The sequence below is a fragment of the Polypterus senegalus genome, chromosome 10, assembly GCF_016835505.1.
Source record: "Polypterus senegalus isolate Bchr_013 chromosome 10, ASM1683550v1, whole genome shotgun sequence".
Lineage (NCBI taxonomy): Eukaryota > Metazoa > Chordata > Cladistia > Polypteriformes > Polypteridae > Polypterus > Polypterus senegalus.
This window is the reverse complement of record NC_053163.1, coordinates 7,129,578-7,156,890: the sequence shown is the minus strand read 5'-3', so window position 1 is coordinate 7,156,890 and position 27,313 is coordinate 7,129,578. Positions and strand designations below refer to the sequence as shown.

The window sequence follows — 27,313 nt, the reverse complement described above, 5'->3', positions numbered from 1 at the left end:
AAAGAAAAAAGAAGGTGGAAGGAGAGAGACGGAGATTTCATTTAACAATAACAGAACATCATTTCCACCTATTTTTCACATCGAGACTTGTACCTAGTTTGTTTCTCATTCCACCGGATTCAAGACAGCTCAATCATCGCCAGAAACCCCGTGATTGGACATTATTGTCCACCATACACAGAGGAAGCACGGTGAGATTGTTTCATTTTTATTCAGGGATTCAAATGCATCCATTTTTTCTTTATCAGTCATCCGTATTCAGGAAAGTAATTTACTCGCACTCAAGTTCACGTTCATTGACATTCCAGTATTTATTCATTATTGTTATTTGTGTTTTGTGTTTGTTATACGTTGCAGGAGCAAGGGAGGGTTTGTTATTATATATATAGTGTGCACACTTTGATGATTTGGTGGAGGGATATACAGATATATTCTACAGTGGGGTATTTGTATTATTGTTGTCATTGTGTTTCATTTAATATCCATCCATCCATTATCCAACCCGCTATATCCTGACTATAGGGTCACAGGGGTCTGCTGGAGCCAATCCCAGGCACCACAGGGCGCAAGGCAGGAAAGAAACCCCGGGTAGCCATCCCACCACAGGGCGCTCGCACACACTCATACACCAAGCACACACTAGGGACAATTTGGAATTGCCAATGCACCTAACCTGCATGTCTTTGGACTGTGGGAGGAAACCCACGCAGACATGGGGAGAACATGCAAACTCCATGCAGGGAAGACCTGGGAAGCGAACCCGGGACTCCTAACTGCGAAGCAGCAGCGCTACCACTGCGCCACCGTATGTCTTTATTTATAATTTAGGCAAAGCAATGTAATTTAGTGTTACTTTGGTGAGAGACATTCATGGTTGCCCCCCGTTTACGACTGAGTCTCTTTGTAATTTTACGACAGGATTTGGGGATGTGTCTTAAACCAGTTTGGCGAGTATTTCTTTGCTAAAGTCTTTCTCTCATCCCCCACACAAAGACAGGCTAGTTTAACATATGGTCTTGGGGGTTTCAGGTGTTAAGATGTTCTATTTCCCCTCATTGGTCTGAAATATGGCTGTTTGGAATTGGCTTGTCTCAGAGGCCTTTAAGTACCATGATGTCCTATTGGCTGTAGAGGTTGGACAGAAAACCTATACATTTGCTTGCTCAACCACATTCTCTCTCTCTGACTGTGATGATGAAGAAGCATCTCTCTTGTTAACAACTGATGAAGACCATCACACCATGAACTGAAGAACACACAATGAAGAGCACAGCTCAGCAGCCATATTGAACAGACATGTGGCTGAAAGCTGAGCACCAATGATGCCTTAACTAGAGACATTTTAAGTAACTGCAAGTCTGTGTGCCACCTGAATTACACATCACCATTTTATCAGGTTGTATGGTTGCCAATATTCAAATGTACTTTGCATTTTGTTATTATTTATGAATATTATCAGTAATACATTATTTTATGTGTAACTTAACTCCTGCTTGTTTTTTTACTACATCTAATTGCCTGAGGTTATAGATATAGAAGGGAAGGTGGGGATAAGTTAGTATATATATACAGTGGTAAGTCTGTGAGATTAGGCATTCTAAGGCTACATATTAATAATACAATAGGGAAAGTAGAGCAATATATATTACTCTACCAAGATAAAACAATTGGCGTAGTCGGCAGGATTTTGGGGTAACCAAGTTTTGCACCCTGTTTGCAAATACTGTTTTGATGTATGTGTTTGTTTATGTATGTGAATTTTAGGGCACCCAGTGTACAAATGCGGTGGAAGTAAAACATTGTTTGGTTGCTGAATGGAATATAACCAACAAAGTGTAGAGACTTCATGTGTGTCACAAGGACACCCGCATGTTTGTTAGTGCTGGTGGTAATGAGTCCCTAATTAAAGTGCTAGGAGTGGTGAAAGATGCATGCGTCATTCATACGGCATTTAAGTGGTTAAAGTGCTAGGGAGTGATGGGACATGCATTCATTATTCATACGGTACTTATTCGTTTAGAATCTTTGTGTATGTATGTGTATGTTTGCTTACAGGGGCAAAAGTAGGCCAACCCATAACGAATTTGGCAAATTGTATTAGAGAAAATTGTAGACTTAGAAATGCCTAAGTTCATTTTAAAGTCAGCCATCTTCCAGTGGAGTGGCAGAGGCAAGCAGGCTAAAGCTAGGAAACCTGTAGTTCAGGTAGAGAAAGCAGAAGCTGAGCTGAGTGTGCCACAAAATGGAAGGGGGCTGGAAGGATTAAAAGCAAGAAAACAGAGATCAGGTTTAAAGAAGACAGCTGCTGTTATAAGAGGTTTACTAGCTTGTATTATTGGTAATAAGGAAGATCATGATAAGGAAGAAAATAGCAAAATGGATGAAAGTGAAAGTTGTGGAATGTTGAGTGAGAGTTTTGAAAGATGTAACAGTTGGTGTGATAATTGTGAAGTGTTAGCATGTAGAACACCCACTGCTAAAGTAGAAAGCAGTGAAAGAAGTGGAAAAAGAAATGTAAACCCCCATGGTGAAAGTTAGGGCAATAGTAACCAGATCGGACTGGAACCCTAAAACATGGGTGGGTGACTTACATGAGACAGATGTGTGCTCAGATAAAGAGTGGGAATGTGAGTGTGAGGAAAAGGAGAGAGATGAAAGGAAGGGAAAACAGCAAGGGTGTTTTCTTCCTTTATTCTCCACTGCACCACAATCTCCAAGTAATTCTGAGGTCTGTCCAGTATTTAAAGAGCATGCTACACTGATAGATATTTCACCACTGTTAGGAAAGGTAACCAGTGCTGCATTGAAATTTGATTTAGGACAAAGAGATCAGATAGAAGGCAGAGGAGCTGGTGAGTGTGAATGGCAATTGTTGACTAGAGGGCATGAACTGGATATTGGCTTAAGGATACTGAGTAAAGAAAGTGTGGAATTAAACAAAGAACAATGGAAATGAAAGGAATTCAAGTGCTTGTGTGTGAAAGGTCTGAATGTGCTAGTGCAAGAATGGCTGAGTTGGAAAGAAAGTGCACCAGTTTAGGAGTTGGTTTGAATGAGGAGGACAAGCCAAAGAACAAAGGATGGGGATGGTGCAGCAGGAAGTTCAGCTAGCAAGCAAGCCAGGAATGCACAGGGGTGTGAAGGTCCTAACAGCTGTGCTAGGGCCAGCAGTAATTAAAAGCACACACACTTAGGTTCAGTAATTCGAAACCTGACTGACCAGTTGTTCAAAAAGACAGCCTATGAATCTCCATGCAATAAAATGGAGAAAAGTGAGCTGGTCTTTAGTAAAGAACACAGGTCAGTTTTAGCAGAAATGCTGGATTTAGAACTTGGGTTTGGAGAGGTTCAGCCCACACTTTCAGGTAGCAGTTACCATACAATAAAAAGGACACACAGGCAATGAAAAAATAGAAGGGTAGCAGGAAGACAGGAAAGGGAAAATAGTTATTTCTGTTTCAATTTTCTGGCCTTTTGCAATAGTGCTACTTCTATTGTAAGGTTTTTATGGACTTTGGTTTGGTGCAGGTAATAAATAGTGAAGGCAATTAGCAGAGTAAAATCCATGCAGGAGATCGGGTTACCATTGGCACATTGGAGTGGCGTGGCACTAGTGCCAAGCTGTTCCAATGAATGCCTGGAAGCAAAGTTTGAGTTTTGGCACCAGGTCGACAGCCAAGAAAATGAGATGGACAGAAACTGCTTTGTCACCTTCCATTTTGCAGACCTGCCTACATAGCAGAATGAAAAAAAGAAAAGAAAAGACAAAGACAACAAGCAAAGACTAAAGACAAAGACATGAAGAAGAACTGAAGAGACAGCAAGAAAAAGACACTTACTGGGGTTTAAGTGAGTAACAAGTCCACAAGTCATGCAATAATAGGACTAGTCACAATAGCTATAGTTTAAAAGGAAAGGTTTGTTCATTACTGCAGCAAATTTATATTCCAAGGGGTGGAAACTGAACAAACCAGTTAGGAATGCCAAAATAAGGGGATTCATTTTGGGCTCATAAAGTATACATTCTGGGTATTAATTAATTAAGTGGGATAATTAATATAATTAATATATTAAAAAGGTATACTGAGCAAATTGGTGAACTTTTCAGGAAAGCAGGTGCAGCTGGTACATTTGCAAGACATATGGGCTCCGATGTTTAGGTATAGTCTAATTGGGAAAATATGGAAGCCCTGCTGAGATTGTCGGCTGTGGTACAGGCACAGGACCAGTGGGCCAATTCTGAACCGAGGTGTTTAGCACAATGAGTATGCATATGGTGAGCAAACAACTCTAGGGGTGGCCTACGGGGAATGATGAGAGTTGCATAGCTTTGATGTCTCATGGTGGTGATGCCAGCCTATACTGGTAAAGGCTGATGGCAGTCAAGAGTTGCACCATGGGTAGGAAAGCACAAGAGGCAACTAAGTCAACCCCAAATGTGTGTAGAGGGCCACAAATGTTGGTTTGTGAACAGTTTATGCAGTGGCACATGTGCTGTCACTTGGGCAGAAGTGGTTGTACTGGCACCTGTGGCATGTTACCTTTCAAATTTTGATGTTAATTGTACAGCTGCATATGCTTAAACAGATAGTTTGGGACAGGGGTCTAATTAGCAGTTAGACAGAGAACAAGTACAGATTAAAAATTCACACAATAGACTAAATTGTAGTGGGCTAGTTTAGTGGAAGGTGTGGACTTGTCTCATTTTGAACCACCAGATCTGATGACATATGAAGACTGCAGGAAGAGTTGACGCAAGCCGGAGCAGATCCACATTCTTCAGACTGTCTTTGAAATAAAGAAGATATGTAATGGACAAATGGTCACGGTCAACTTTTAACACTGGTGAGAGCAAATACTGCAAATCAATGCACAAGTTATGCATCAGACTCTTGAAACAATTTAAAGACATTGTTTATAAAGACATTGTACAAAACATGGGGTGGAGTGTTGTGATGTAGGATTTTGCATATAACTTGATAAATGTTTTGTATGTCTTTATTTATAATTTAGGCAAACCAATGTAATTTAGTGTACCTTGGTGAGAGGCATTCTGTTTGCCCCCTTTTACTGTCTCTTTGTAATTTTACACAGGATTTGGGGATGTGTCTTAAACCAGTTTGATGAGTTTTCTTTGCTAAAGTCTTTCTCTCATCCCCACAAAAGCCAGGTTAGTGTAATATATGGTCTTGGGGGTTTCAGGTGTTAAGATGTTCTATTTCACCCATTGGTCTGAGGTATGGCTGTTTGGAATTGGCTTGTCTCAGAGGCCTTTAAGTACCATGATGTCCTATTGGTTCTAGGAATTGGAGAGAACATCTATAAATTTACTTGCTCAACCACATTCTCTCTCTCTGACTAACTGTGATGATGAAGAAGCATCTCTCTGTTAACAACTGATGAAGACCTCTCACACCCTGAATGAAGACAACACAATGAAGAGCACAGCTCAGCAGCCATATTGAACAGACATGTGGCTGAAAGCTGAGCACCAATGATGCCTTAACTAGAGACATTTTAAGTAACTGCAAGTCTGTGTGCCACCTGAATTACACATCACCATTTTATCAGGTTGTATGGTTGCCAATATTCAAATGTACTTTGCATTTTGTTATTATTTATGAATATTATCAATAATACATTATTTTATGTGTAACTTAACTCCTGCTTGTCTTTTTACTACATCTAATTGCCTGAGGTTATAGATTTAGAAGGGAAGGTGGGGATAAGTTATATAGAATAATACCTTATAAACAATAGTAAGTCTGTGAGATTAGGCATTCTATGGCTACATATTAATAATACAATAGGGTAAAGTAGAGAAATATATATTATTCTACCAAGATAAAACAAATATATTTATACATTTATTTTACATATCTGCTTTTGTTTGCTTGTGTTTAACCATCGATTGAGGGGAAAATATTATTTGTTAGAGGTACGGCTTGGTATATGTAGGTTCAGTCTCAGTAATTCATCCAGGCCACAGGTCTTGGTAGTGTAGCTGCCGACTAGGTAATGGGTCGGTCGTTACAAAGTGAGGTGATGATTAGTGAGCAGCAGTGTGGTTTCATGCCAAGAAAGAGCACAACAGATGTGATATTTGCTCTGAGGGTGTTGATAGAGAAGTAGAGAGAAAGCCAGAAGGAGTTGCATTGCATCTTTGTGGACCTGGAGAAAGCTTATGACAGGGTGACTGAGAGGATCTGTGGTATTGTATGAGGAAGTCGGGAGTGGCAGAGAAGTACATAAGAGTTGTACAGGATATGAACGAGGGAAATGTGACAGTGGTGAGGTCTGCGGTAGGAGTGACAGAGGTGGGATTACATCAGGGATCGACTCTGAGCCCCTTTTAGTGGAATGGTGAGGATGAGGGGAGTAGAGTGGACAAAGGTAAATGAGTTTAAATACTTGGCATCAACAGTACAGAGTAATGGGGATTGTGGAAGAGAGGTGAAGAAGAGAGTGCAGGCAGGGTGGAGTGGGTGGAGAAGAGTCTCAGGAGTGATTTGTGACAGACAGGTATCAGCAAGAGTGAAAGGGAAGGTCTACAGGACGGTAGTGAGACCAGCTATGTTATATGTACTGGAGACGGTGGCACAGGAGACAGGGCTGGAGGTGGCAAAGTTAAAGATGTTAAGATTTGCATTGGGTGTGACGAGGATTAGAAATGAGGACATTAGAGGGTCAGCTCAGGTTGGACGGTTGGGAGCCAAAGTCAGAGAGGCGAGATTGCTTTGGTTTGGACATGTGCAGAGGAGAGATGCTGGGTATATTGGGAGAAGAATGTTAAGGATAGAGCTGACAGGTAAGAGGAGAAGAGGAAGGCCTAAGTGAAGGTTATGGATCTGGTGAGAGAGGACATGAAGATGATGGGTGTAACAGAACAAGATGCCGAGGACAGAAAGATATGGAAGAAGATGATCCGCTGTGGTAACCCCTAACAGGAGCAGCCGAAAGTAGAAGAAGAAGAACCTTCCAAGAAAAAAACATAAAAACTAGACCAGCATTTTGCAAAGGTCTGAATTCACTGAGTAGGCATCAAATACAAGCAGCCCAGATCCACACTCAAAAGGCATGCAGGCTCCAACATGGGGCAAAGAAATTTAAAGCTCAAAATGTAAAGATTTCCAGGAATGGAGGAGAGGAAAATATTAGGACAAACACTAGAAAGATTATTTGTATTTAAAAAAAATCAATGATTTCAGACAGGCACAGAAAAAAGTAAGGCAAAAACAAAAGGTGCAAAAAAAAAAAAAAAGGTTTTACATTAATTGTCCAGCTTTATCAAATCCAGTGTAGATGCCACATGGGCTGGACGGGCATCCCGGTCAAAAGAGGGTATGATTCCTTAACTGGACGGGAGGCTTCTAGTAGGCAGACAGGCATCCTTGTTGAGGAGGAGAAGTGGATGAAACCCAGAAAGAAGGACCAGAAAGCGTGCAGGAACAGCCCACTGAGAATGAAGATGTCACTGGGGGCTTTTTCCTCCCTTAGAACGCTAGATGGCAGCAGCTACGGATATCGGTCCCCAGTGGGAAGCCAGCAGGACTACATCTCCTGGCATAGTATAACTTGGTGCCACGAGGCAGCACTACAAGGAGACAAGCTCCTTATTGTATTGGGCTTCCATGTGACCCAGAAGTACTTCCATCGGGCAATTGCCCTGGCAACAGAAGAACTCCCGGGTCTGTAATAAAAGGAACCGCACTCCCTTATCCAGGCAAGTCGGAGCTGAGAGGTAGAGAGGCAACACTCCACTGGAGAAGGGCAGTGCAATGGTGAGATCTGTGCTTTGTGTTACTTTTGAGTATAGTGGTGTAATATACACACCTGTATTTGAACCCGTGATTCTGTGTGTGTTCGCGTTGGGATTTTGGGATTTCTGATGCCCCTGGTTACAATAGACCAGTTAAGTCTGGCAGAATGTTTCTGTTCTACTTGCTAGAACTTTGGACAAAATATTAACATTGCTGTTCCAAGAATAAATTTGCATGAGGGAAACACATTTTAGAAAAGGTTTTTATTTTTGAGAACATTAATTAACGCCTGGCATAGTATTTTAGGTACAAAGCTGGATTAGCTTCAATGAACACAGATAGCATTAATTAGTCAAGTTTTACAAGGAGCTTTTTATTTTATTTATATTTTTTTTCTAAATTTCTACTGATTTCATGTGCATTTTCCACTCTGTATCAATCTAACAGCACCCAGGACCTTTAGAACCATAGAGGTCTATCCAGCTTGTCTGTACTTATTATCAGAGGCTGTGGAACTTACGTTAAAACAAATCTCTAGTTATAGTCTCAATTTCTTTACTTTCTGGTGTGTAGAGTATCTTTAGTAGTCCTTATATACTGTATATTACTTGTTTCTATAAGTATAATAAAATAATTTAAGGTGTAATTCTTTGAAATTTTTTTTTATGTATTCGTTACGCTAGAATCTTATTAGCTTTTTTTCTGTGTTTCTAATAAGAAGAATGTGACTTAACTTTCTTGTGGTCTACAGATTGAGTTTAAAAATGTATGCATGGCATGACTTTCAGCTGTGCTTGGTGACTAAGGTTAACTAATGTGAAAGTTTTAACTGACTCATTGTTATAAACAATGATAATAAACATTTATAATATAAAAATTGTTACAAATTTATAGCTGACAAACAACACTGACTCAGCCTAACGGAGGCCAAGGCGATAGCACAAGATCTGACCAGCTGGAAACAAATCATGAAGGATGTCCAAAGCCCATCAGCACCTTCTGTAGCATACTGGCTCTGAGGGCAGCCTCGTCCAGATACACGCTAAAGGATTGACAGTCAGTTTTTATGTTTTTGTTTAGCAAATATTTTTGTCACAATGAGTCATAATTAAAAAGATACAGCAATGATAGAATACAGTTCCATGTGTTAGTACATAGCTTTAAATATGTCCTTTTAACAGCACTTTATAATGGCGTAAAGCAGAGCTCACTGAGACTTTTAGTGGCTCAATAGCATTCATGCACAGGTGCCTGCAATTCAAGAGGTGAAATGGCATTGACTGTTGTGTGTTACTGGTGGAGGGTCTTTGACTATCTTTTGTTCAATATGTTAAACATCATTATTGAAAGTATATATACTAATAAAAGGCAAAGCCCTCACTCACTCACTCACTCACTCACTGACTCACTCACTCACTGACTCATCACTAATTCTCCAACTTCCCGTGTGGGTGGAAGGCTGAAATTTGGCAGGTTCATTCCTTACAGCTTCCTTACAAAAGTTGGGCAGGTTTTATATCGAAATTCTACGCGTAATGGTCATAACTGGAAGCAGTTTTTCTCTATTTACTGTAATGGAGATGAGCTTGAAACCCGTGGGGGAGTTTCGTGTGACATCATCACGCCTTCCGTAATCACGCAGTACATAGAAAACCAGGAAGACCCAAAAGCGCTGAAGAAAACATGCATTATATAATTGAGAAGGCAGCGAAACAATAAGAAGCGGCGAAAGTGACATATACAACCATATTCATGAGTTCTGCTACTTCGGAAACAAAGCACGATGTAAACCTACACTTTAAATTAAGTTCATAGACAGGCTGCCGCTGGCGTTTGTAATTTAGTGCCTGCCCATATAAGGCCGTCCGTCAGCGGCAATCCAATAGCAAACTGCCACGGATAAATATTCACGGGTGAAGGACTGTGCTTATGGAGAGGAAGATGAGATGGTCAGGGTGGTGTTTGACACAAACTCAGCAAAACTGCGAGAGAAAGTTTTAAGTGCCAGGACTAAGGTAACATTAAATACAGCCATGGACATAGCACGAGATGGCACCAGCACAGCTGGGAACCTTCGATGCATGTACACCGAAGGCTCACGTGAACTGATGCAGTGCACAGATAAAAGCAACAGTTCCAAAGAGCTGAACAAAACCGAATTACACAATTGAAAAGGCAGCAAAAATATGAAGCGTCTGATACATACAAGCATATTCATAAATGCAGCAACTGTGGAAACAAAGCACACGGTGGAAAAAGTCAATGTCCCGCTAAAGGAAGACAGTGTAAAAAAACCCGTGCATGCAGTGTGTCAGGTCTCAGATAAAGAAGAAGACGAGCTGTTTATTGATGCAGTAAGAAACGAATCGATGAATGAAACCTGTCATCTTTACAACGATTGACAAACACGGAATGTAACTTGAACACAACACATCCTACAAATACGAACCTGATTGAAAGAAATAATGATAATCAAATCCTTGATGACAGCAACACTCAGTAACACTCACAAAACAAATACTGTATATTGACAGTCATGTTACGTTATTTTTAAAATGTTCCCTTTTCTTTTCTAGCTTTTTAACACACTACTTCTCTGCTGCGATACGCGGGTATATATATATGTATATATATACCCCGATCTACATACTCGAATAATGGATACTTTATTCGCCATCAATGATTGTTTTGGTAAAGCCATACTCAGTGTATTCATTAGATGAACGGTAAAAAAGTAAGAGCGAGGGGAGGATGACTTATTGAGGCATGCAGGCTGTAGTGCGCATCAACTCTATCTGAATTGCGCGATCACATTTGAAAAAATATATCTTTTCAAGTTCTATTTAGTCCATATGTGTCAAACTCAAGGGCCGCGGGCCACATCCGCCCGGCGTAATTATATCCGCCCCCGAGATCATTTTATATACTGTATTATTGTTATTAATGGCCGGTATATGAAGCGCTGGTAACACAATAAACTACAGATCCCATAATGCAGCGCTTCAGCTGCCTTGCCGAACACTTACCGCGTTAATCAAGTCTAGCTTATGATGCTGCAAGTTATTGCGAAGCTAGCTCACACGATGCTGAAGAGAAAAGTTGATTCTGAAAATAGAGCCTTTAAAAACCGATGGGAGGCTGAGTATATGTTTACTGAACCCGTGTGTCTCATTTGTGGAGCTAATGTGGCTGTAATTACAGAATTTAATCTAAGACGGCACTATGAGACAAAACATCAGGGTAACCTGAATGCAATGCAGAAGATACAGAAAGCAGAATAATTAAATAAGAATCTGACACTTCAGCGGACGTTTTAACCCGTGCACAATCACAAAGTGATTTCAAGTGAAGCTGCTTTTATGGGAGACACAAATGCACCAGTGCACCTTGCCCCACTTTCCCTGTTGCCAAGTAATGTTAAACCAAGTCGTCACTACGGTGTTCCCAAATACGCACTTTGCTGATAAACTGAGCGCACTGAGTTTGCACGGCGCTTTGGTGACTTTGAAGAACAAAAAAAGTCCGTCTACATGCGGCTCGAACCTTGTGCATGTTTGGTAGCACATATCTGTGTGAGAAGCTCTTCTCAGTGATAAAGACTAACAAAACAGCACACAGGAGTCGCCTCACTGATGAGCACCTGCAATCCATCCTGAGAATCTCCACAACACAGAACCTCACACCAAACAGAAACGAACCTGTGGCCAAAAAAAGATGCCAGGCGTCCAGCTCTAAAATGACATATGAGCAAAGACAACTGAATGATTTGATTTGTTATTGCTGAAAGGAACACATTTTATTTATATTTCCAGGTTTTGTTATGCAGCATGTTCATATTTGAATTTGTATAATTTTGACAGGATATATTTTTATGGAGAGCAAAATCTTTTGGGATATTTAAAATCTAAGTTTATTTTTTATATAAAATTACATAAGAGTAAAGAAATTTGAATGTTTGTTCTTTTAACGTTTACTTTATTTCTAACTTGTATAATTTAGACAGGATATATTTTTATGGAGAGCAAAATATTATAAGTTGTTTAAGGTTTGAGTTGATTTATTCACGAATAATATTCCTGTCTGTTTTTACCATTCCTACCAAAGATATTTCTGTCGACTAAATAAAAATTCCTTCTATTTAAAATTTAAATAGAACTTGAACAAATACGATAGTTCATAATATCCACGCAGACTTGCACGTAAGAGCGGGAGTCATCCGTTTTAACAAGCAGCGTATTGCACTGATACGAAATAGCTGTGTGTGTATATATGTAGATATGTATGTATATGTATATATATATGTTTATATATGTGTGTGTGTATGTATGTATGTGTGTATATGTAGTGTGAACGCTGGCCCGAACACACACAGACGGACAACATGTTTTCAACCCACACACTGTTTATTTACAATATATACAATATAAAAGTCCAGTGCACACTCACACGACCCCAGTGCCTCTGCACCGATTTCCCCAAAGTCCAGGGCCCACAGTCCTTGTGCCTTCCTGGCCGCCTCCCGTCCTCTCTCTCCAGCTCAGTCCTGCTGCCTCCCGACATCCACGCTGACTGGAGGGAGGCGGCCCCTTTTATGGGGAGCCGGATGGGCTCCAGCTGCTTCCCGGCACTTAACGGTGGCCACACCCCTGTGTGGCGGAAGTGCCGGCTGCGCACCCGGAAGCCGTCCGTGTCTCCCCGGTCGTCTTCCCCCCGGCACTTCCTGGTGTGGCGGAAGTGCCGGGCTCCCGGAATAAACAGGCACTGGGCGCCGCCTGGCAGTGGCCACGGGTCCCTACAGGGCTGGGCTTCCAAGCCCTGTACCGAGGCCCCTGTCTAACCAGGACGGACGCCCCACTCGGTCTGGAGGAGGCATACACCTCCTCCAGTCCTCTAAGCGCCCGCCGGGCTCCATCCCGGCCGAGGGCCACACGGGATGAACCGGCATCGGGGCGCCGCCTGGCGGTAACCACGGGCCCCTACAGGGTAGGGCTTCCATGCCCTCGACCCGTGGCTCCCAATAGAACCAGGACGGACGCCCCCTCGCAGTCTCGCATATGTATATATGTGTATATATATGTGTGTGTATATGTATAGATATGTATATAATATATGTTTATGTGTGTGTGAGTAAATATATATATATATATATATATATATATATATATGACAGCAACACTCATCACTCACAACAGTGACAAAACAATTACATTGACAATCATGTTACGTTATTTTCAAAATGTTTCTTTTTCTGTTTCATTGCTTCTTTAACACACTACTTCTCCGCTGCGAAGCGCGGGTATTTTGCTAGTACCTAATAGAGTAGTGCCCAATAATTAGCAACTGAAAATTTTCTATTAATAAAAAATTACTGCTACTAGTATAAAATCAGCATCAATATTAACATATGAAAGGATTAAAGGAACTGAAATAAATTCTTCTAGTTATTAATATTAATTAAAACAAATTTAATATGTTACAACTATACAAATAAGTAAGAACTTAGAAAGAAAGAATTTATTGTATGATGGAAAAACAAAAAGTGACAGTAATCTTTTTTTTTTTTTTTTACCGTGTCCTGTTCGGCTGTGAAGCAAACAGAATTGATGTCTGAATGCTGGCGACTAGCCTTACAGTTTTTCTCTCAGGTGGAGCGTTACAGCTTCTGCTGACGTCACGCCTGATACCAAAACTTTATTAAAAATATTTTCAGATGTTTTAAGATTCGAACCGGACACGGAGACAAAAGTGAAAGAAAAAGAAGAGAGAGAAGGAAGAGATGGAGGTAAAGGGGGAAGGGGGGGTTTTCGTATAGAAAAGTGACAGTAATCTTAAAGACTGCAATCTTCTGAATATACCAGCTCATGTTGTAATCAGCATTCAGAAAACTGTAATCCTAACCTGTCCTTGCTATTAGTGGAAGGCATAGCACTTGCTGCATTCTCACCTTGGGCCAGTCTGAGTTGTTTCATGCAGACAGATAGACATGAGATATTGCAATAAGAGTTTTGCGCATTATATGCATCTGCATTAAAAAAATGACAGCAATGCCAGTGTTTTTTGAACAGTTCAGTAGTAGCTGATAATCAAATGTTTCTCTCTATCATTTAGTATTTAAGTAATATCTCTAGTGTAAAAATAATAATAATAATAAATCCCTGGACTCATTCTGTGTCACAATATGAAATAGGAAAAGGCAGTTCCTATATAACAGCGAGGGGATGACTTCCTACATAATGAGACTTTTTTGTTGTATGCATAATACAATAATATGCATAATGATGCATTTCAGTGTTTATGGGGAAAACATGCAGTATGTCACAGCCCCCCAAACCCCACCCCTCCCCAAGAGGACATGAACTACCAGCATGAATATTGTTCATGCTATCCGTATGGTATTGAATACTTGCACTATGTAGCTACAATAAAGAATTAAAAAAAAACACCCTAAAACCTTTAAGATCCCCAAAAACCTCTTTTCATTGAACTTTCTTTTCACAATTATTATTATAACTCACCAGCAAAAGGAATTTTGGTGCCAGTCCCATTAAACTGCATATAAATGCAAACTGTGCTATTCCTGTTAAATTAATATTTTGGAGATATCACTGATTAATACTGTTACCCTTCTGATATTTTTGTGGATCATAAGAGATTATTTGTATCATCAAATATGCAGTGAAAGTGGGCTGTGTTTCTAAAATGTCTTATTGCACCCAGAATGGGACACTAATTGTAATTAATGTTACAAAGGATCCCTAGGGGCAAGGATGCACAATGTAATCGGTTGGTGGAAGGACAACAGAGAAAATGGTGAAATAGCTTCCAGCTTTCCCAAGCCAACAGGTATCAGCAGGGTGGTACATGATCTTAAGTCTAGCCACCCATTGCTTATATAGGTGAGGGTTTCAGGGAAGCCTTGGGCTTCCAGTGATGGGGGAAGGGGAGTTGAGAATCTACATAGGTACTGAAGGAAGTGAAATGAATTCTAAAAATATTTTTTGTTAACATGTTTTATTGATTTTAAATAAAAATGGAAATATGCAAATGATGATTGTCACAAAATTTACAAAGACAAAAAAGAGTCCCCAACCCTTATACCAAACTACACCACTACATCAGATATCGAAAAAAGAACCGTCTTCTGATGCAGAAAAAAAAAACAAACTGCTAACATGAAATCACCCAACACATCTCAGATAAAGCCAAACAAATAGGTTTTGTAAGGGCAACTATTTGTTCATGAGCTGACATAAAGAATGAGAGCAGAATAGTAATGTGAGCAGCTGAAAGATTGAACTGCATTCAAAATTATAAGATAAACTAGCAGAATACCCGCGCTTGGCAGCGGAGAAGTAGTGTGTTAAAGAAGGAAAGAGAAAGAAAAGGAAACATTTTGAAAATAACATAACATGATTGTCAAAGTAATTGTTTTGTGTATTTGGTGGCAGCGTCACAAAGTTTTTTTCGTCAGCTGCATCAGAAAATGTACCACGACGTCTGACATGCCTCCTTTTTACTGTTTTCTCACAGCTTGGATTGCTGCTGTCATATATATACAGACACACACACACACACACAAACACACATACATACATACATACATACATATATATATATATATATATATATATACACATATATATACACATACATATCTTCATATCTACATATCTATATACATATCTACATATACATATATATATATATATATATATATATACCTATCTACATCATATATACACACATATATATATACACACACAAATTATATATATGTGTGTATGTATGTATGTATGTATGTGTGTGTGTGTGTGTGTGTGTGTGTGTGTGTGTGTGTGTGTGTGTGTATAGCTTTGGTCACTGAGTGCAAGGGAAAAATAATAAAATATAGTCTATAAGTTATTAAACAGTAAAACATTAACGTTTCAAGAAGTACAGGTACACTGATCACTACTGGAGTGGTTCGGGTAAACTACATTTTAAAGACTGTGTAACACAACAGGTAAGTAACTAACAGCAGCTAAAATATATATGGATCATCTCTCGGTAGTAGATCCCTTTTGAAAGGCGCTACACGACGGCTGTGGTATAGAAATTACATTTTCTATGTGAACGTTCAAATTTGTGCCTCTGGTAATGTGCCTTACCGGCATTTAAAGAAAATCAGTTTTGTGTCCTCTGCAGTGTTAAGAGAGAAAGGCTTTGGTTTGGGATAAAAGGAAATAAGGTGTAAAGAAAGGAAAGTTGCCTTTTTCTTTTATATAGTATAGAGAGATGTGTTCGCTGACGTTATGATCGCCTTTTGGGGACAGTCGCGGTGGGTCTTGTGTAGACTGGTGAGACGTCCCTGCCATTAATCAGCTGTGATGGCACTGTCAGTCCTCCACTCGTGTGCGTGTTTTCATAATCCGAGGTGAGGACCTCATAATCATATACGTGCAAAAGAAAGTGTGAATCGCCTTAATATTATTTTGCCGTGGTGTAGAAAAGGGGTCCGTGTTTGCACTTGTCTGGGCTATAGCGCAGGGGGAGGATGAAAAAAATTAAAAGTGCTCACTTTGACTTAAGGCAGAAGCGCAGTCAGCGTCTCAAAGGCGGCACAGCTATCTTGCGCTGGCTGCTCGACTTTGCTGGGCAGGAGACCCCAGTTTTGCAGACACGTTCATGATATCAAAAGTCTCAGCGCTCTTTGGAGGTCATTCATATATTATATATATAGCAAAATACCCGCGCCTTGCAGCGGAGAAGTAGTGTTAAAGAAGTAATGAAAAGAAAAGGAAACATTTTAATAATAACGTAACATGATTGACATTGTCATGAGTGTTGCTGTCATATATATGCCTGCCTAAATAAGTCACCCTCGCCGCTCTTGTTTTTTACCGTTCATTTAATCATGGCTAGTGGCAGAAAAATTATAAAATGGAAGGAGGATGGCTTTACCAAAACAATTATTGATGGCGAATCGATTATTCATAAAGCTTGAATTGGTGATCTGTTTTTCTGTGTTAACCTCATATTTTTCAGACTTCTTCTCAAACTAAGGTGGTGCGAGGGTAAAATGAATCGGGATGCTGATCAATGTAATCCGTGTACCAGGAAATCATGCATTGACAAAAGCTCCCCTTTGCTTGTAATGCAAAGTGTGATTAAATGCATTATTTTTTAACGCGTTATGGAGCACATACATCGAAGCTTCTCAGCTGTGCTTGTGCTAAGAAAAGGAAGGATTTTAAAAATAACGTAACACGATTGTCAATGTAACCTTTTGTAAGTCGTGCCTGGAGGATTCAGTGTGGAGAAACTCTAGAGGCAGCATGTGTATTAACTTGTGGATTTTTCTGTGAGTATTTGGTGGCAGTGTGACGAAGTTGCTTCGGAAGACGGCGTTAGCAGAGCTCAGCTCAGAGCGAAATGAGAGAATGGGAGGGAGATGATGACGTGACTCCCCCACCCGCCTTAACCGTCAATCCCCCACAAACACAGTCTCGGAATTTGCATAAGCACACCCTTTCACCTACAATTTTAACTTAGTTACAAAGTGATCAAAACTCTCGTTTATATCCTGCGTCCTCTCATTAAACTTGTATCCTGCATTACCTGTGGGCATCTGAAACGCCAGCGGTAGCCTGTCTATGAACTTAATTTAAAGTTTAGGTTTACACCTTGCTTTCTTTCCGAGGTAGCAGCACTCATGAATATGGTAGTATATGTCACTCGCTCGCTTCTTATTGTTTCGCTGCCTTCTCAATTATATAATGCATGTTTTCTTAAGCGCTTTTTGGAGGTCTTCCTGGTTTTCTACGTACTGCGTTGACAGTCAGTTCACGTGATTACGTGGGAGGCGTGATGATGTCACACGAAACTCCGCCCCCCACGTCTTTCCAGCTCAACTCCATTACAGTTAATGGGGAAAAATACCTTCCAGTTATGACCATTAGGCGTAGAATTTCGAAATGAAACCTGCCCAGCTTTTGTAAGTAAGCTGTAAGGAATGAGCCTGCCAAATTTCAGCCTTCTACCTACACGGGAAGTTGGAGAATTAGTGATGAGTGAGTGAGTGAGTGAGTGAGTGAGTGAGTGAGTGAGTGAGTGAGTGAGTGAGTGAGTGAGTGAGTGAGTGAGTGAGTGAGTGAATGAGTGAGTGAGTGAGGGCTTTGCCTTTTATTAGTATAGATTCCTCTAGGTGTGTATTAAATACTGCTATTGATTTTCCCAGCTATGCGTATAAGAAACTCCTCAAACAAATAAGACTGTTTAATTATATTATAAAGACATTGTACAAAACATTTATCAGGGGTGGAGTGTTGTGGTGTGAACTTTTGTGTATAAGTTGATAAATGTTTTATATGCCTTTATTTGTAACTTAGACATCAGTGTTATATCACTGATAAGAAAAGCAATGGTTTGATAGTTAACAACCCTTTTTAGAAGTGAGTCTTTGTGATTTTGTGAAATGGTTGGTGGTAATGCCTAAAGCCAGTATGGCAAGTGATTTTTTGCAGGACTCTCTCAATCAACCACCGCATGGAGGCCAACTACCTGGATGGCAAGCTTAACCTTAACAAATGGTATTGGTGGCAGGTGTGAAACCATTGTGTTGCACCAGACTTCTATTGGACTTAAGTTGCCTGTTTGCTTTAAAATCAGAAGCCATTAAGTACCGTGCCACCCTATTTGCTGTAGGGTTTGGACAGAAAGTCTATAAATTAACTTGCTTTACCCCTCCCTCACCCTCTTACACTATCTGATGAAGGAGCATCTCACACACCATGAACTGAAAAGGCCAACACAGTGAAGAGCACAACTTGGCAGCCATATTGAGACAGGAATGAGGCCTGTTCTGAAGAATGCTGATCATAAATGATACCTTAACTGGAGACATTTAAAGTGATTACAAGTGTGTGTGTGCCGCCTGAAACTACACATCGGCATTCATCAGGTTTTATAGTTGCCAATATTCAAATGCACTTTGCTTATTGTTATTATTTGTGATTATTATCAATAATACATCATTTAAAGTGTAACTTAACTCCTGATTGTCTTTTACTACACCTAATTGCCTGAGGGTATAAATGTAGAAGGGAAGGTAGGGAGAAGTTATATACTACAGTACCTTATAAACAGTGGTACGTGTAAGGGATTTGAGACAAAGGCTACACATTAATAATACAAAAGGGAAAAATGAGGGGGAAAGGAGAGGAATAGAGAACTGTACCAAGACAAAACAGTGTTCTCAAACATTGCTGAAACTTGTCCTTGGAGTTCAGCTTGTATTCCTTTGGATTTTGCTTTTGGTTTGTGTACCATTCTCACCTTCCTTCTGCCTATTCTGGGGTTGATTTTCCTGGTGGGAGGTTGGCTACAGTCCCATGGACCTTAAACTTCTTCATAATATTTGCAGCTGTTGTCACAGGAACATCAGGATGCTTGCAGATGGTCTTCTACATGCTGGTGTATCATTTTCTTTCTAATCTTCTCAGACAACTCTCTCCCTTCCTTTCTCTGGTCCATGTTCTGTATGGAACACACAAAGACAACAAACAGCAGAGTGGCAACATTTTGCCATTTAAATCCTCTGGATGACTGGTTGCATGATTGGTAATACAAATTCAAGAAACAGACACTTTCAAAAATTCCTCAAATGTAATTCTTTTGGATCTCTGCTAGGGACACCAAGATTTAAGTAGATCTTTATAGAAGAAGCAATACTTGATCTCTTGTCACACTCACTCGTGGGTTTATTCGTTATCTGACCTTGAGAAAAGCCCACATTCACTTTCCTTTTTTTTCATAGAGGTGTGTGGAGAGGAGACCGTCCCTCAGAAGTCTGTGGTGATTAGGCCAATACATAACACCTGCTCAGTGGCATAGCACTCTACAGGCTCAGCTCGCACTTTCATCTACTTTGAGAACATTCGAGTGCCATCAGGCTGGTACTGGCGCCAACTCCTCCACCACAATGCTTTTAAAACTCTGTGAAGCGCAGATAACCAGGCACTTCGACCAGTAGCTACTGTAAGTTAATCCAGTAAGCAGTGTACAAGTGAGTTCTTTTGAATGTTTCGCTTTATGGTAGTTTTTGTCATCTGATTAATTACTTTATTTGTGTGTTATCCAATATGGTTTAATTCTTGTAAACTGGCACAGTAAAAAGGCTGAAACACAATGTGGAAAGTAATCAATCACCAGGATACCTCTCAGGTCATACCTAACACACTTTGGTGTAAGATAGTAAAAAAATAGTGTTCAGTTTTACATATTATTAAAAATAAAAAATACTCTGATAAATTCATTTAGTGTGGGTTTTCATTAATAGACGATAAAGAAAATTCTAAACTCAAGGGTGTAGTCAGTCGGGAAGCATTACCCAATGGTAGCATGAAACCTCCATACTATTGATGTATTTACAAACAGAACACACCATCTATAAAAGGGACATTTGGGGACAAAGTTCAAATACGAGTACCTCGCAGCTGTTCCTTGCCTTGGTCTCAGTGAAAGTGTCTGAGTTTGCTGTTACCACCAGTTGTTCTTGTAGCATTGGAATGTGGATTTATCACTGACATGAAGTATTTTTTCCATTCTGTGCTCTTAACTAACTTGCAATGCAGTGCTGTTCAGCGCCAGGGTGGTGATTTGGTTCAAACCATTCAATCATCCAAGTATTCCACATGATGAAATAGCCATTTGTGCATTGCACATAATCTAAGTATAGATATGTTTGTCACGAAAGGGTAGCCACTCTGTTTTATTACGTGTGTATGATGTGATTCGTCTACTGTATTTAAGATATGTAAATCCTAACTTGTAGCACTCTCTATAACTAGTGTGTTGTATATTTCATATTATCTGATTACAATTTCAGAGTTGAGCCAAAACTTTAACACTAACAGGACCCCCTGATTAGCATGCAGTATTTCGCCCACTGGCTACTTGGAGATTTTCCACTTTTTCTCATGTGAAAATGTCTATAATTAATTTCCTTTCCTGTGTCATTTATTTCCCGCTTGCTGTAGTTAACACACCTCACCTCGTCCTTGACGTCTTTATATCTCCAATAGTATGTTTTTCACTAATGTTCTTTTCTGATTAATTTTAAAAATATTGTACTCCCATGCTATTAAAACTTTAGTATCATGTATGGTGATTTTCCACCCTCTAGTGCTCAAACATCTGAGTTTAACTGAATTAATATAGCAAGGTTAAATGTGATTTAATTTATTTTGCAACTTTATGTTCCAAGCAATTTGTGGCACTTGACTTTGGGTAGGATGCAAATATGTAGCATTATGATATGTGACACTAACAAATGCCATTATTTACTGTCCTTCCCAACCTTAACCCACCACTTAAATTCTTAATGGACCCAAACAAAAAATAAAAATCCTAATTGTCATCTCATCCTATGGAATATATGTATTCCTGTACAGATTGGTTTAATGTAGTAGAGGGCATCTCATAAACACATCATTCTCAGGGCTCATTCTACAGCCATTACTGTGTGCTATGCTGCCATGATAAGCGTACAGTATTTGCAAATGTTTGGAGGGGCTCTCAATTATAATTTAAGTGGTTAGTTTTTATAATTATACTTGTGGCTAGCTATTATTTTATTGAGATAGAACTCTATATTACTCTACTTTCCCCTTCTGTACTTTTTATTGTGTAGACTTTATCAGAATGCCTTAAATCCCATTGGCTTGCCAGTGTTATAGGGTGTTGTACTTTATAACTTCTCCTCACCTTCTCTTCTACATCAACATATAACCTTAGGCAATTACATAGAGTAAAAGACAAGAGGGAGTTAATTTACAACTTTAAATAATGTATTATTGATAATATTCATAAATAATAACAATGAACAAAGTACAAGTGAACACTGACAACCATACAACTTGATAAATGCTGATGTGTACTTTCTGGCGGCACACAGACTTGTTAGTTTCTTAAATTCTCTGGTCAATACATCATTTCATCAAGACAGACTGCGTGCCTCTCAATATGGCGGCTGAGCTGTGCTCTTCATTGTGTCCTCCTTCATCGCAATGGTGTAAAAGAGGGAGATGGCGAGGAGTTAAGCGACCACATTCATACTTTCTATGTTCAAATCCTAAGGCCAAGAGGGTGTTATGGTACACAATGACTTCTGATTTAAGACTAATCCCAAACAGTTATAATTGAGACCAATGAGATTCTGGTACAACTCAACTCCCAATTGCTGCCTTATTTTCACACCTGTCCCCAAAAGCATTTGTTGAGTGAAGCTTGCCAGCCAGGCAGTGTGGCCTCCATGCTGTGGTTGTTCCATTGAATGTCCTGTACGGGGAATCACCTGCCAAACCAGTCTGAGGCACTTCCACCAACCCTGCCACAAACTTCACTTTCTGAGTCAGACCTAAAGACTGTTAGACATGAAAGCACTGCTGTTCTCAACAGTGAAATCCTGAAACATCATTGCATTTACTTTGTCAGATTTACAGATAAAGACATACAAACTTATATACAAAATGTCACGCCACAACAGCTGTCATGGCTATTCACTGATGATCTGATTACAACGTAGCTTGTATTTTTAAAACATTTTAAGCTGAGCACTGATTCATGACAGTTTTTGGTCCAGAGAAAAGCAAAGTCTTCTTTGATTTTAATTGTCTCTTTCCTTTACCTCTTATAAGTAAAACAATGTCAGATAAACACAGACACACTCCATCTTGCTTGATAAATTTAGTTTTGCAATACAACCCAAACAGAGCAATCTGTCCATTGTTTTTAAAATGCTGCTCGAGTTCTCCAGCCCTGATTTTAGGAGGTGGTGAGTTGCTACCTGAGCCTGACAAGTAGAGGACGTCTACCAACCCCAGAAAGCTACCATGAGCTAAACCTGCACTCCTCTACTGGCACATATTAGCAATGAAGAAATAATGAAATGAGTGTAAGTCTTGCCTGTTTATGAAAGACAAATTCAAAGAGCCTTCTGCTCTCTAAAAACGGTGTGAATTTAACTGAGGAGTAGATTCATGCAGAATGAAATAACAATATATAGAAAATACTGCAGAAAAACCCCACCACAGTATGTCACACCAAAGCACAACAGACATCACAAAGAGGATATTAAGGGAAATTTCTCCAATATGAATACTGATTTACTGCAAGAAATCAAAGTGTCCTTCAGATCTGATCAATGTATTTTGCTATTTTTTGTTCTCTGTGCTTGCTGTCTCAGCTTGCTGTGAGTTGAGTTCCTCTAAACACTGCGGTACAATTCATAAATACCTTATGACTTTAGAGTAGTGCCTTAGGAATCTTCCTCTTTCTTGTCTTCTACTTTTCTGCCTTCAGTGTTTTCTCCCACTCTTTCTACCTTCCAATCAGTCGAACAAATCAGCAGCTTCTTCAGAGACGCACTCTTTAACTGCTCACTACCAGGACTGTGTCACATTTTGTTATACAGAGCAGGAGAGATAAGGCATTAACTAATTATAAGGAGTCACATTGTCACAACAAAATGAGAAATGATAGTATCTTTCTGTTTTGTAAAATATTTGCTTATGTCATCAAGACTGATCTAATCATTTTTTGGCCTAAAGGAAATTCTTGAAAGGGAAAGTTCATGGGATGTGTGAATGAGGCAACTAAGCAGACACACACACAGGAATTGTTTCAAAGGTTCATATTTATTTGCCAATTATAAAAACACACAACAAGATTTTGATGAATCTCGACATTTTAGACCTCCCTGAGTTCAAAAATACAATATTTGGAAATATGTCTGTGTGTCTGTCTATGTATCTGTTTGTTTGTCGGTCTAAACACGATAACTTGAGTACGCTTTCACTTAGCTTAACCAAATGTAGCACACAAGTATTAGGTACAAAACGTAGCTTTCTATCAATTTTTGTGCTATTTCCGCTAACCAGAAATGGTATTTTTTTTATTCAAACAGCTGGAGAATCCGATTTATTCAACTTTATTTTTATAATAATTGTTCAATATATTAATACTTTGATTTAATTTGTTGTTGATGGTTCTTTAATGTACATAATTTATTAACTAATTAATAAACTAATTAATTCACTAATTAATAAACCAATCAAACCTGCATCTGGCCCAACTACCTCTTCTACTGAAGTCTGTGAGGAATCCCTCCACTTTTTCTGTAACAAAATTAAAGACCTAAATAATTCAACTAACATAAATACATCATCTGTTTATATCTCGCCCTGTTTTCCCACTTCATCCAGCTCCTTCTCTAAGTTCTCACCAGTCACATCTGCGTTTGTTAATGACCTGCTTTGTAAGATGAGACCGACTACTTGTGTACTGGACCCCATCCCCACCACACTACTTAAATCCTGCCTTAATGCCATAATCCCGACTGTTACAACAATAATAAACTCATCCCTTGACACTGACTCTGCATCACTCACTTTTAAAATTGCTTCTCTAACCCCCATGTTAAAAAAGTCTGCTCTTGATGCTGACAATCTTAACAATTTCCAGCCTATTTCCCACTTACCTTTTCTGTCAAAAGTTCCTGAGTGTGTTGTATCCTCCCAACTCACCAACTACTTAACCTCTAATAATTTTGTGGAACCCTTTCAGTCTGCTTTCAGGGCGCAGCACAGCTGTGAAACTGCCCTGCTACGGGTAACCAATGATTTGCTTATGGCAGCAGACTCTGGACAAACCAGCATATTAATTCTGTTAGACCTCAGTGCAGCATTTGACACTCAGGTCAGACATGACATTCTACTGTCCAGAATGGAGAACATGCTGGGTATCTCTGGCACTGCCCTGCACTGGTTCAAGCCCCATCTGACTGATAGGCAAGAGTTTGTTAGTCTTGGCAACAGCAGATCCAGCTCAGCGCCAGTCACACAAGGAGCTCCTCAGGGGTCTGTCCTCAGCCCTCTTCTCTTCTGTATTTATATGCTTTCCCTTGGCCATATTATTCGTAGCTATGGACTGGGCTATCATTTTTATGCAGATGATATTCAACTCTACTTCAATATTAAAAGTGGAACTTCATCAGAGCTTTCTTAGCTCACAACTTGCCTGGATGGAGCAGAACTCTTTAAAATTAAATCGCAGCAAAACTGACCTCCTGCAAATTGGGACTAAAGTGCAACTTAATAAAATGAGCTCCTTCCCAGTCCATCTTGGCGGTGATCTCATCAGACCTGCCTCTACTGCAAAGAATCTTGGTGTCATTTTTGATTCCTCCCTTTCTTATTCCGCTCACAAAAATCACATTAAGAAACTTTCTTACTTTCACCTGCATGACATATCCCGTTTTCACTCCTTCATCTCCTTTTCTAACGCTGAGAAACTTGTCCCTGCTTTTATCACATCCCACATCGATTATTGTAATTCCCTACCGGCAGGTGCCCCTTCTAATCTTATGTCACAGTTCCAGCTTATTAAAAACTCAGCTGCAAGAGTCCTTACTCGAACCAGCAGCAGCGAGCACATAACACTCATCCTGCTCTGTCTTCACTGGCTTCCTGTGTCTTACAGAATCAAATATAAAATTCTACTAATAACCTACAGAGCCTTAAGCGACCTTGCACCAAACTACATCAGTGACCTTCTCGTTTTCCTTTTTGTACATCCGGCGCCGCCGCGAGTGGCAGCCATTCCAGCAGCTCCTTGTATGACTTTATCTTTTTACCTTTTTTCTCTATTATTCTCTATTTCACTGATCACTTCTACCACTTTCTTTTATGTGGAATTGCTCCCTGGACACTTTTTACTACTTTTACTACATGACATGGATTTTTACACGCTGAGACTTGCCTATTCAAGTTGTCAGCTTCAAGCCCTGAGAAGAAATGCCCGTGCCGGTGTGGTTCCCTATTTACCTGACGAGGTAAGACGATGGTATAGGGGAAGCAGAGCCGGCGCTAAGATAAAAGCCAATTGGCTTACGAGGAAGTGGCACTATAAACCTTCGGTGCCGTCTGTGATCCTGGAAAATGTGAGCTCACTACAAAATAAGATCGACGAATTGGATGTGCTGGTGAAAAATGTCAGAACCTACGGAGAATGCAGCTTGCTGTGTTTAAGTGAAACGTGGCTAACAACTACCATCCCAGTTGCTAACGGGAGCTGCCTGAGTTTAGCACAGTTAGAGCGAACAGAGACGCAAATACCAGCAAGAAGAAGAAAGGAGGGGGTGTCGCTCTCTATGTGAATACAAGGTGGTGCAACACTGGACATGTAAACATTAAAATCTCCACTTGCTGCAGGGACATCGAACTGTTGGCCGTAAGTTTGCGTCCCTATTACTTGCCCAGAGAGTTTGGACACGCCATTGTTGTTGTTGTTTACATCCCTCCTTGGGCGAACGCGGAGATAGCGAGTGACATCATCCATTCCGCAGTTGCTAAATTACAAACACAGCACCCCGAGGCGCTTGTGCTAATCGCTGGAGACTTTAACCATGTAACACTGGACAAAACATTACCTGCCTTCTCCCAGTATGTGGGTTGTAACACCCGGGGAAATAGGACTATCGACCTACTGTATGCAAACGTTAAAGACGCATACAGCGCCACCCCGCTGCCTGCGCTTGGGAAAGCAGATCATAACCTGGTTCTGCTTCAGCCTCACTACAAACCAAGAATGAAGGCGCTACCTACAACCACATGATCATTCAGGAAGTGGTCCCCTGAGGGAGAGCAGGCTCTGAGAGACTGCTTTGGAACTACAGACTAGGATATACTGTAAGGGTCACATAGTGAGAACTTTGAAGAGGCTGTTGACTGCACAACTGATTATATCAACTTCTGTATGGACATTGTAGTTCCAGTAAGAACAGTACACTGCTATGCTAACAACAAGCCATGGACATCAAGGGCCTTTTGAAGCAGAGGAAAAGGGCTTTTAAAGGTGGTGATAAGCATGAGCTCAAGTGTGTGCAGAAGGAACTCCGAGTCCAGCTCAGGGCGGCGAAGTAGCAGTACAGGAGAAAGCTGGAGCAGAAGTTGCAGAATAACAGCATGAAGGAAGTGTGGGATGGGATGAAGATCATCACTGGCTGCAGCTCGAAGCGGGGTGTCACCATTGAGAAAGACGTGGAGAGAGCAAACCAAATAAACAAATTCTTTAACAGGTTTGACCACCCTAACCCACTCTCATCTCGGAATACTGCATCCTCCAACCATCCTTCTGCTGATACCAGCATAGGAGAGACATCCCCACCCACAATTACAGCAGCGCAGGTGAGCAGAGAGCGGAGGAGACTTTGTGCCAGCAAAGCAGTGGGTCCAGATGGAGTATCGCCATGACTGCTGAGGGTCTGTGCATTCGAGCTGGGGTGTCCTCTACAGCCTGAGCCTGGAACAGGGCAGAGTCCTGAGGCTTTGGTAAACATCTTACATCACCCCAGTCCCAAAGGTATCACGTCCTAGTGAGCTGAATGACTTCCGGCCTGTTGCTCTAACGTCACATGTGATGAAGTCCATGGAGCAGCTGCTGCTTCACCATCTGAGGCCACAGGTCTGCCACATCCTCGACCCTCTGCAGTTCGCATACCAGGAGAAGGTGGGAGC

General features: G+C 40.4%; 1 protein-coding gene across 2 annotated transcripts in view; it reads right to left on the bottom strand.

Moving 5' to 3' along the window:
* Positions 1-27,313, bottom strand: part of LOC120536643 (interferon-induced very large GTPase 1-like) — a 76,762-nt gene that overhangs the window by 9,044 nt on the left and 40,405 nt on the right. Inside the window, exon 1 of one of the 2 annotated variants that reach the window (XM_039765069.1) lies at positions 23,034-23,197. The exons of the other annotated variant lie outside the window; for it this stretch is intronic. The gene's annotated coding sequence lies outside the window, so the exon portion shown is untranslated. Of the gene's footprint in view, positions 1-23,033; positions 23,198-27,313 lie in introns of those variants that run through there. 2 annotated transcript variants of the gene reach the window in all.